Source organism: Salmo salar, chromosome ssa08 (genome assembly GCF_905237065.1).
Source record: "Salmo salar chromosome ssa08, Ssal_v3.1, whole genome shotgun sequence".
In the NCBI taxonomy this organism is placed as follows: Eukaryota; Metazoa; Chordata; class Actinopteri; order Salmoniformes; family Salmonidae; genus Salmo; species Salmo salar.
Genome location: NC_059449.1, coordinates 7,459,174 through 7,469,192, shown reverse-complemented (window position 1 = coordinate 7,469,192; position 10,019 = coordinate 7,459,174). Strand labels below are relative to the sequence as shown.

Genomic DNA, 10,019 nt, shown 5'->3' with positions numbered 1-10,019 from the left:
GGTAAGTGTGTATAATTCATTCTAAATGGTCTCCATTTATTTGTATTTAAAAAGGAACAAAATGGCGCTGCAATACAAAGTAGTTAACTAGTAATTGTGTGTTGATACTGACAGCTGTCTTCTTCATTATGTTCCTGACCAGGTGTCAGGATGTCTGATGAAGAAGATGCTCCGGGCTGACCTCCAGGCCAATAAGAACGGGGTGTCCATCAGGCGGAATACAGGTCGCTGACGGGGGAGTTCATCCCTGACCGAAAGCTGGGCTACCCTTCACTGGAGTGCCTCCTCCCAGCATCCCCTCTGTGGTCAGGATGGAGAATTCCATTGGGGAGGTAAGGCCAAGTCCCAATAAACGGGTGGCTGGTATCCTTGTGGTTAAGAACGTTGGGCCAGTAACCGAAATGTCGCTGGTTTGAATCCCCGAGCCAACCAAGTAAAAAAATCTGCCTGTGCCCCTCGGGAGCAAGCAGCATAACCCTTATACCAGCCGTTTCCTTTCTACCTGCCACTTTCCTTTTAAATCTATGAAGGGTAGTGAAGACATGCACATTTCAGGAGGAAGGACAGATTTGGAGTTTGAGGAGAGTTGAGCTAGTCAGATTAAAGTTTTAAGCCAATATGTGTCACTTTGTATGTGCTTGTACTCTCCGTATTTCTCCTGTAGATAATGTGCCTCGCTGCAGTCTGTCAAGAAACGGCCCACATCGCTCAGCTGGTCGCCCGTCAGAAGTCCAGCAAGAGGGCGCCTGGCAGCTCCAAGATGCTGAACTGTCAGATGAGGTCGAAATTGGCTTCAAACTTTGTGTTCTATGGTAGGTCTCGTCTGTCCTTGTCACAGTCAGTGTCATCTGACAATGGCTCTTTTTCTGAATGTGTCTTTCCTCGATGGCCCAGTTCACTATTCCTTTGAGAACTTGAATTTTAAAAAAAAATCTAAGAATAAGGGCCTTTCAGACCAAAATTATATTTCTCTCTCTGTGTCTCTCTCTCCTGATTCTTTGCACATATTAATACAATCAGTGAGTGAAAAAGTGAAGCAGGATGCTATCATCACTGACATCTACCTCTTCCATCTCTCCCCTTGTCTTCCTCCAGAGAAGCCTCGGACGTCCCTGCGTTAGCCTGACTGTGCTCCAGTGCGCTCTGGCTGGAGCCAGCCTTACACCTCCATGGGACCCCAACGGCCGCGGAGCTACAACACCTGTGGAGGCTTCAGAGCTGGGGGAAGACATCAGGAAGATGTACAGCCGGCATGATGAGAGGGCCAAACCCCCTGCTCTGGCACCGCAGAGTCAGAACAGGGAGCCCATCACTTGGGTGAAACAGAGTGAGAGGTGAGTGGAAGGAACACATGCTTTAGTATGAGAGGTGTGGAGGGCACTAACACACACCATTGTGTAAGGCATAGGTGGTTTGTGATGTTATACCGTATTCAATGTCGTTTGATGTAACGTTACTGCAAAATGTCTTCTTTGCATTCAAATAGTACCAACAGATATTACTCTACCGCTGTCTTTTTTCAGGCCAGACAAGAAATGTACCTTTTCTTCTAGACTGGTGAATGAAGTCAACCGTCACATTTCGAATACCACCCAGAAAGCTCCTGGTAAGTCAAGTGGGACCCACCTTTCTCCAGTTGGAGATTTGGCTAATTACATGGCAGCAGATTCATAGTGGAGATTTTGTCTGAAATCTTAAAGACTGAGAGTGTTTCTTCCTAGGAAGTGTATGCTATGTGTCCCCCTAGAGCCCATCTGGTTTCAAATAACATTTTATTAGTCACACGCGCCGAATACAACAGGTGAAATGCTTACTTACAAGCCCCAAACCAAAAATGCAGTTTAAAAAATACGAATCGGAAATAAAAGGAACAGTGCATAGCTGTCCTCTGGACACTTTAGTGGTGGTAGTGTTACTGTACAAAACATTTGAAAACGTTTTTACCCTACTGAACATGACTGGCTGGTATACTATGTAATAATGTGTTGTCCATTCATCCTACTATTTCCCAGCTCCCTCCGTTACCATCAGTAACGTCTCTGCTCCTCCTCTGACGCCCAAAGCCCTTCAGCCGGGAGGCTGCAACCTCCAGGTGGTCCAGAGTTGGATCTCTGAGGTGCTGAAGAAGTACTGCAGTGGTCTGTGGCTGTCCAAGCTGCCCTCTGTGTACCGGGACATGCACAACCAGGACCTACCTGGCCAAGCAGTCATAGACCTGGAGAACTGGACACATATCTGCTCAGTAAGTATCTAGTGGAAAATCATATTATCTTTGTTTCCCTTCTATCAGCATCAAAAGGAATTGTTTTGAAATGATAGAATAGCTACCACTTTATTTTTCACCCACAGATTTTCAGAACATGAAATAGTCGCACCTTTTTACTGTAGTGTTTTGAGATCTTTCATGCACTTTAAAAATGCACTTTGATGCATTGAGTGAAACTTTGTGTTTCAGGTTGAGAAGCCTGTTAGTACCAATCGAGCAGATAGGCTGGTCTACCCCCCCCCCTCAGCCCAAACCCCCCAGCCCTGCTGTCGCACCAGTCAAACCCCCAACGGCCCCTTATACTGTCAAACCAGCCTCAATCCTCCTAGCCAAATCCATCCCTACCGCTCCAGTCAAACCAGTCACCGCCAACCCAGTGAAACTGGCCCCTCTCTTCTACTCACTGCAGAGCCCCTCCTTGAACCAGAGTCAGACTTCGCCCACTCCACCGGCCCCCTCGTGGAAGAACTCCCCAACCCATACCCCCACCTCTCCAACTGCCCCCTCTTCCTTGTGGAGGCCCTCTCTTTCCCACCTACTCCCTACACCCATCTGTCATTTGTGGAGACCCTCCCCTACGTCCTTCTCGCCCTCATGGAAGCCCACAACTACCTCTTTCTCCCCTACTCCCCCCACCTCCCCAACTCCTCCCTTCCTCACCTCCCCCACATGGATGGGCTCCCCTATCCCCCCTCTCCCCTACAGCGGTGAGCATCCCTGCGGAGGCAGGCCTCAGACTGAAGGAGCTGCTGTCTAAATACAGCCACGGCCTGTGGGCCCACGCCCTCCCCAAGCTCTACCAGGAGACCTTCAAGGTCCCCCTTCCCTGAGGACATCCTGGCCAACCTGTCTCTCTTACTGGCCATCTGCACCGTGGGGTACCCCATGCCCGACAACAAAAATAAGGCCATCCTTTACGGCCCCGCCACGGCCCCGCCACAGAGTACAAGGCCAAGGTAGGGCTGCCTGTTCTCCTCCAGAAATATTATTGTATTTATTCATTGTTTATTCAGGTGATCATATATTAGAGTCATTTCTGATTCCTCAATTCCTGGAGTCGGGAATCGACTCTTGAAATTGATTCCCTCCTAATCCTGAGCCGAGTCCAATAGAAGAAACTGATAGAAAACACATTGGCGCAACTGTAGTAAGGTGTGTTGTTTGGACATGCAGGTGAGCAGCTCCCCGTCGGGTTATAAGCTCAACAGCACCCCCATGGTTCCTCCACTGCTGCTCCCCAAGGAGGAGTTCCCCTCAGTGCTGGTCATTTGATTACTTCTTTTGATAAATTGCTCGTCTTTGACGTTGCAATTTCGATGGCATTTCATTAACTTTCAAGGGCATTTTTGCCAGCTAAAGCCTCTAATTTCCTGTTTAGAAGATTGCCTCCCCTGCAATATTTCCTACGGTTTCCGGAAATCCTCCAACCTGGATTTCAGAAAAATGTGAAAACTTTTGGGAAATATTGGGAATTGTACTCTTCTTACTCAGGTACATAGGCGAGGGCTACTCTCAGGCCCTGGAGGCAATGGAGGAATCCATGATGACGGTCTACAGCCAGCTAAGTGTTTAGAGGCTCTTCCCCGTCCCCTCGGCTGGCCAACTGGCGGCCGTCAAAGCGGAGGGGGGCGAGGAGGTCGTCAGGGCCCAGGTCTGTGAGGTCATGACCGACAAAGTCAAGGTAAGGAAGGTCTTGGAGAAGCAAGCTGAATGGAGAATCTCATCTGTTTAGTTCAGGACTAGGAAATCTCCCCTATAGGTTTGTGAAGCGCTGCAGGGAACAGTGAGCCAAAACAGAATTAGGTGGTGAAAAGTTGAACAAACATTGGCCTATTAAAATGCGGTGAAAAGAGAAGTGTGTTGTAATGGGTTAGAATGGCCTCATGGGAATACTTTTCTGCCAACTTTTTAGTTGGATTTTACAGTCTAGTGTGAAAAATAATAATCATGGGAAGCAGGAAATAATGAGGATGTTTTATTGGCCCTTCCTATGCTAGGCTGAGTTACAGGTGTCCAGTCCACATCACCTACAAGGCTCTGTTTAGAACCAGACTGTCTTGTTGCCCCTCAGGTGTTTTACCTGGACCACTAGCCCAGTAACCAGCCATGCAGGTGTACTACTAGAAGACTGTACCTTGTAGGGTTTCAGTCCACAGAGAGTTCAAGGCCCTGTTTAGAACCAGACTGTCTTGTTGCTCTACAGGTGTACTACGTGGAACATGGCTTCTCTGAGGTCCTCAGTAGAACCACACTATTGGAGCTGCAGAAAGACTTCCTCAAGCTGCCCTTCCAGGCGGCTACCTGTACACTAGCTGTTAACCAAGTTCAACTCCCATTTCCCCCGTCTCTTCTGAGCGTTGCAACTACGATGTGTCTACTGAAAAGGATTCATTGGAAAGACGAGTTGGGATTTGTGTGATGGAGAATACAAGCAGTTAGCTAAATGTAATGTTTATTAACACGTCACCACAGTTGATGGTATTCCACATTCTTGTGTGTTTAATCTGCTGTCTTTATCCTTCAGGGATCCTCTCAGATCAAAGTACCTCTGGGATGTAATATGGGGCAAGAGGTTGATTTTAATCGCTCTCACTCTCTTTCCATCTCTCTTTCCCGCTCTCTTTTCTCTCTCTCCATCTCTCTCTCTCCCTCATGCTTCTGTCACCAACTCTTTCTCCATCTCTCTCTCTCACGCTTCTGTCACCATCTCTTTCTCCATTTCTCTCTCTCCCTCACGCTTCTGTCATCTCTTTCTCCATCTCTCTCACTCACGCGTCTGTCACCATCTCTTTCTCCATATCTCTCTCTTTCTGTCTCGCTCTGTCTCTGACATGCTGGAAGCAGAACAGGGTCAGCCTCGGAGTGGAGCACATTACGGGGTTAATGGCCTTGCTCTATGGCACACCGGCAGTAGGTAGCACATGCAATATTGTGTTCTGTGCTTCCTCCAATTTAAAAATAATTCACAAAAGCTCTGACGAAGGCCGTGAGACCGATACGTAGGCTTATTGGGGATCGGTGATACTATCAAGAGCAGTGTGCGGTTTCCTTTTTCCTTCATCTTGTGCTTCCTCCATCTGAAATGCATGCATTCCCGTCCTGTTTTCTCTTGCCGTGGGAGGTAATCTATCTCGATCTCTCCCTGTTTCTCACTGTAACGAGGATTTATTCTCAGTTAGGTGTTCATGAATGTGTTGTCCCATATTTCCTAAGTTTGGAGTTTGAATACGTCTGTGGTTTCTCCTCCAGGTCAACAGTCACCTATACGAACGTGTCTGTGACCAACGTGTGTTCTGACGAAAGCGTCTTCTGCCAGCTGCCCTCCCGAGGTCGGGTCAAGCTCAACAAGATCCTGGAGAAGATCGAGGCCTTCTTCATAAACCCAGGTACATGAGGACAGTTGGGATAGTAGCACCATTCTCTCTTTTTTCGCCAGGTGACATCTGAGTCTCTGGTGTCCACTCCGTTCTGTGGGAAGTGCTGCCTGGCCCTGTACAAAGGAAGGTGGTCCCGAGTAGAGGTAGGAGACTGTCTGGAGAATAAACTACATGGGGAAGACTTGGGGACAATATATCTGTTCACCCCAAAATAAATGTAATAGTGAAACCTTATGCGTTTCAAACCAATTCTCTGCTCTGTTATATTCTGCTCTGTGCTTGCTTTTACCAAACAGTATGTCTGTGTACCCCTGTCAGATCACCAACCTCCATGGTAGCAGAGTGCTAGATATCAAATTTGATTTGTGGACCTGGGAGTCCCAGCCTCTGTAGAGGTGATAAAGCTGAGAGAGATCCCTCCTCCGTTCCTGCACTAGCTCAGGTCGGACGGAGAGACTTTTTCCACATTTTGTTACGTTACAGCCTTATTCTAAAATGGATTAATTTAATTTTTTTCCTCATCAATCTACACACAATACCCCAAAATGACAAAGCGAAAACAGGTCATTTTTGGTGTTCAAATGTATTAAAAAAAAAAAAAAAACGTACCTTATTTACATAACTATTCAGATCCTTTGCTGTGAGACTCAAAATTGAGTCCAGGTGAATCCTGTTTACATTGATCATCTTTGCTATGTTTCTACAACTTGATTGGAGTCCACCTGTGGTAAATTCAATTGATTGGACTTGATTTGGAAAGGCACACACCTGTCTATATAAGGTCCCACAGTTGACAGTGCATGTCAGAGCAAAAACCAAGCCATGAGGTCGAAGGAATTGTCCGTAGAGCGCCGAGACAGGATTGTGTCAAGGTATTGAAGGTCCCCAAGTACACAGTGGCCTCCATCATTCTAAATGGAAGAAGTTTGGAACCACCAAGACTCTTCCAAGATCTGTCCGCCCGGCCAAACTGAGCAATCAGGAGAGAAGGACCTTAGTCAGGGAGGTGACCAAGAACCCTATGGTCACTTTGACAGAGCTCCACAGTTCCTCTGTGGAGATGGAAGGACAACCATCTCTGCAGCACACCACCAATCAGGCCTTTATGGTAGTGGCCAGACGGAAGCCACACTTCAGTATTTCTAAAAACCTGTTTTTGATTTGTCATTATTGTGTGTAGATTGATGAGGGGGGAAAAAACAATTTAAGCAATTTTAAAATAAGACTGTCACATAACACAATGTGGAAAAAGTCAAGGGGTCTGAATACTTTCCGACTGCACTGTATCAACTTTTTGCACTACAGGTGTGGTAACAGCTAGCTGAACAGCTGGTTCAGAATGTAATTTGGGAAGAAATTGCAGTAGGCTCACTTTTTAAACAAAACTATTGAATTTGCTTGCTTCAAGAGCAGAAATAGGATGCTTGGAAAAAGTGAAGCATAGACGGTTGGGAGTTGATTAGACATTTAGAAGCAGGTGTGATCCACAGCTGGCGCAATGAAAGAATTGGGCCACAGAGTTGTCCTCATTAGCATAGCTTTCATCAGCTTTCAGAAGCCACAAACTGAAAGTAGGCACACTGGATGTCCAAAAAAGACAACATGAAAGGCTCTAACTTGGACTGATTTTAACCCTCTCTTCCCCTTTAGTTAAAAGCACTTTGAAAAGGGAAAAAGATCAACATGTTTTCGATTCCTTCTGTACTGTTAGATCTTCAAGGTTTCTAACCCTCTACCTCCTTTCTCCTATGTCATGTCGATCTCCAAGCATTTTTAACCCTCTCCTTTTCTATAGAGTTTGAAGCTGGACCAGGCCAAGCTGGTGCACATCTACCTGTTTACCTCTCAGGGCTTCCAGGATGTCACCAACGGTGTTAACCACTAGATGGTCACCTCTGACCTATGGAAGCACCCCGCCTCCCCCGGACCCCAGAAGGACGGCCTCCCTACCCCCAGTTTCCTCGACACCGTGGTCGCCAACATGGTGGGTCAGCTTACCCTCGACAGCCCAGCCTGCAGCCCTATCTGTCTCCACCGAGACCCCCAGCCCTCTGGATGGTGCCGGGGACACGTCAAAAGTGCTCACCCCCAACTTTGGTCACCTGCGCTTGGGGAGAGAAGCAGCTGACGCTGCCCCCTCTCATGGAGCTTCCCCAGGCGGGCCAGAACATGGACATCTACGTGTCTGTGGCCTGTCACCCGGGACACTTTGTGCTGCAGCCGTGGCAGGTAACCAGTTCAGGAGCGCTGTCAATGGCCGCGTCCCAAATGGCACCCTATTCCCTACATGGTGCACTAAATTTGCACAAAAGTAGCGCACTATGTAAGGGAAAAGGTTGCCATTTGGGACTCTGCAGAGAAATGGTTAATGGCGTAGCTTAGTCTTAGACTATGATTTTGTTTAGTCTTGGTGATCACGTGTATTTGTATATATGTTTGTATATTTTAGTCTGTATTGTTGAACTCACGTGACAGGGATTTCTCTGCCAAACTGTAAAAAATATTGCTTTCAGTGTGAACTAAGACGACTTAAACCACATATAAAGTATGTAGAAAAGATACCGGTGCTTTATCATTTTTTTTATATATTCTTTGAGGACTGACAATCACCAAAATAAAAGCTAGACAGTCAGGGAGAATTGAAAGTTCAAAAAACAATGACTATAGCTGTATATATTATTATGTTTGTGCAAAAGAACACGTATTAGCCATGGCAGAATGCATAGAATTGCAGGTAACCACTTTTTTATTTAAAAGGTATTTTACCAACAGATGCACATCTGTATTCCCAGTCATGTGAAATCCATAGATTAGGGCCTAATGAATTTATTTAAATTGACCGATTTTCCTCATACGAGCTGTAACTCTTGCATGTTGCGTTTTTATATTTGTGTTCAGTACATTTGACATGTGTGAAATCAAACTCAGGACCTGTACAAGCTGATGGTGCTGATGGGAGCGACGGTCCTTTACTACAACCAGAGGGAGGAGATGCCGGGGCCCGGAGATGTACAGAAAGGCCAGGTCTATGCCGCCGAGGTAGACGGATTAGGGCTTGGAGGCCTCCACAGTTTTTTGATTTTATACAAATGAAAAAAAGTCACACACTTGTCTCTGGAATGAAGTGTGTTGACGTCATTGTGTTTTTAGTCCTAGCTGATTTATGGGCTTTGTTTTGTTTTCACATGGCTGAGGCAAGATAACTGTTAGAGAAGAAGCCCCTGGTGGCCAATGTGGAGTGTGGTGGAGGCGGAGCTTCCCTGGGACAGGAAGGTGATTGGTTGATTCATTTATAGAATTTATTTGAATTGCATAAATGGCTAGTAGCGACATACATTTCAAAAAGGATAACACAAAGTCACTGGTTGCATCTGAAATGGCACCCTATTCCTTACATAGTGCACTGCTTTTGACCAGGCCCCATTTCAGAGGAGAGACATCTGGGTCCACAACGTCATGGCTGACTTCCCAGAGGAGCTGAGTACCGCCCCGTAGAACCGGACTGGACAAACAGAACGCATAAGACTGTTGTGGTATCTTTTTCTTATGCCGCACAGGTAGAACTCTGCCAGAGTCTATCACATATGCTGAAATGATTTACAGCACTGCCTGCAGCATGTAACTGTTGGTATCCCTTTCACTTATTCCACAGGTCACAAAGATCTGCCAGTGTCACAGGTCATTGGGGAGCCATTTATGCAGAACCATAGTCTTATCAGCTTAGCAATGTCTGAAGCATAGAACTGATTGTAATTTATTTTATTTTTTCTCCTTATGTGTGAGTCTATTTGCTGTTGTGCATATACAGAGAAAGGAATTAAACAGCAGTACCAACACCATCTCCTTACTAGGTTATGTCGTTCAAGTGTATAGACAAAAATTGTCCTTTATCGTTCAGTTATCTTCTATCAAATACTTTGCATAGAAAGTTCTTTACTGAGTTGTTATTATTCAGCACCAACTTTTGGTCTTTGCAGTTGATCTGTTTTAAGCCATTTGTCCTTCTAACTTGTGATTTTGTTTGTCTTTCACTTAAATACATTTTAACTTTTTTAAATAATTTAAGTCGACTGTATTTAATTCGTTTTTCAATACCTTGACTTTTGAAATGCTTCAAATTGATTTGACTGACACTTATTTTGCTTTTTGTGCGTCACATCTCACAGTACTAACTTTTGAAGGAACTGGGTGAATGTAGATTTTAGCAGAATACATTGTTCATTAAAAATCACTACTTTGTTATTAGTAATGAACGATAATACAATGTATAACTACTATGCTGTTTATACCGTGAGTGGAATATGAAAGGAGAATTCTGTTGTGAATTTTGTTCAGTTAAAACATTATACGAAATGGTATTCAAAGACAAAGGTTTT

General features: G+C 45.5%; 1 pseudogene; it reads left to right on the top strand.

Moving 5' to 3' along the window:
* Positions 1–9,595, top strand: LOC106609863 (tudor domain-containing protein 7A-like; annotated as a pseudogene).
* The last annotated feature ends 424 nt before the right edge of the window (positions 9,596–10,019 follow it).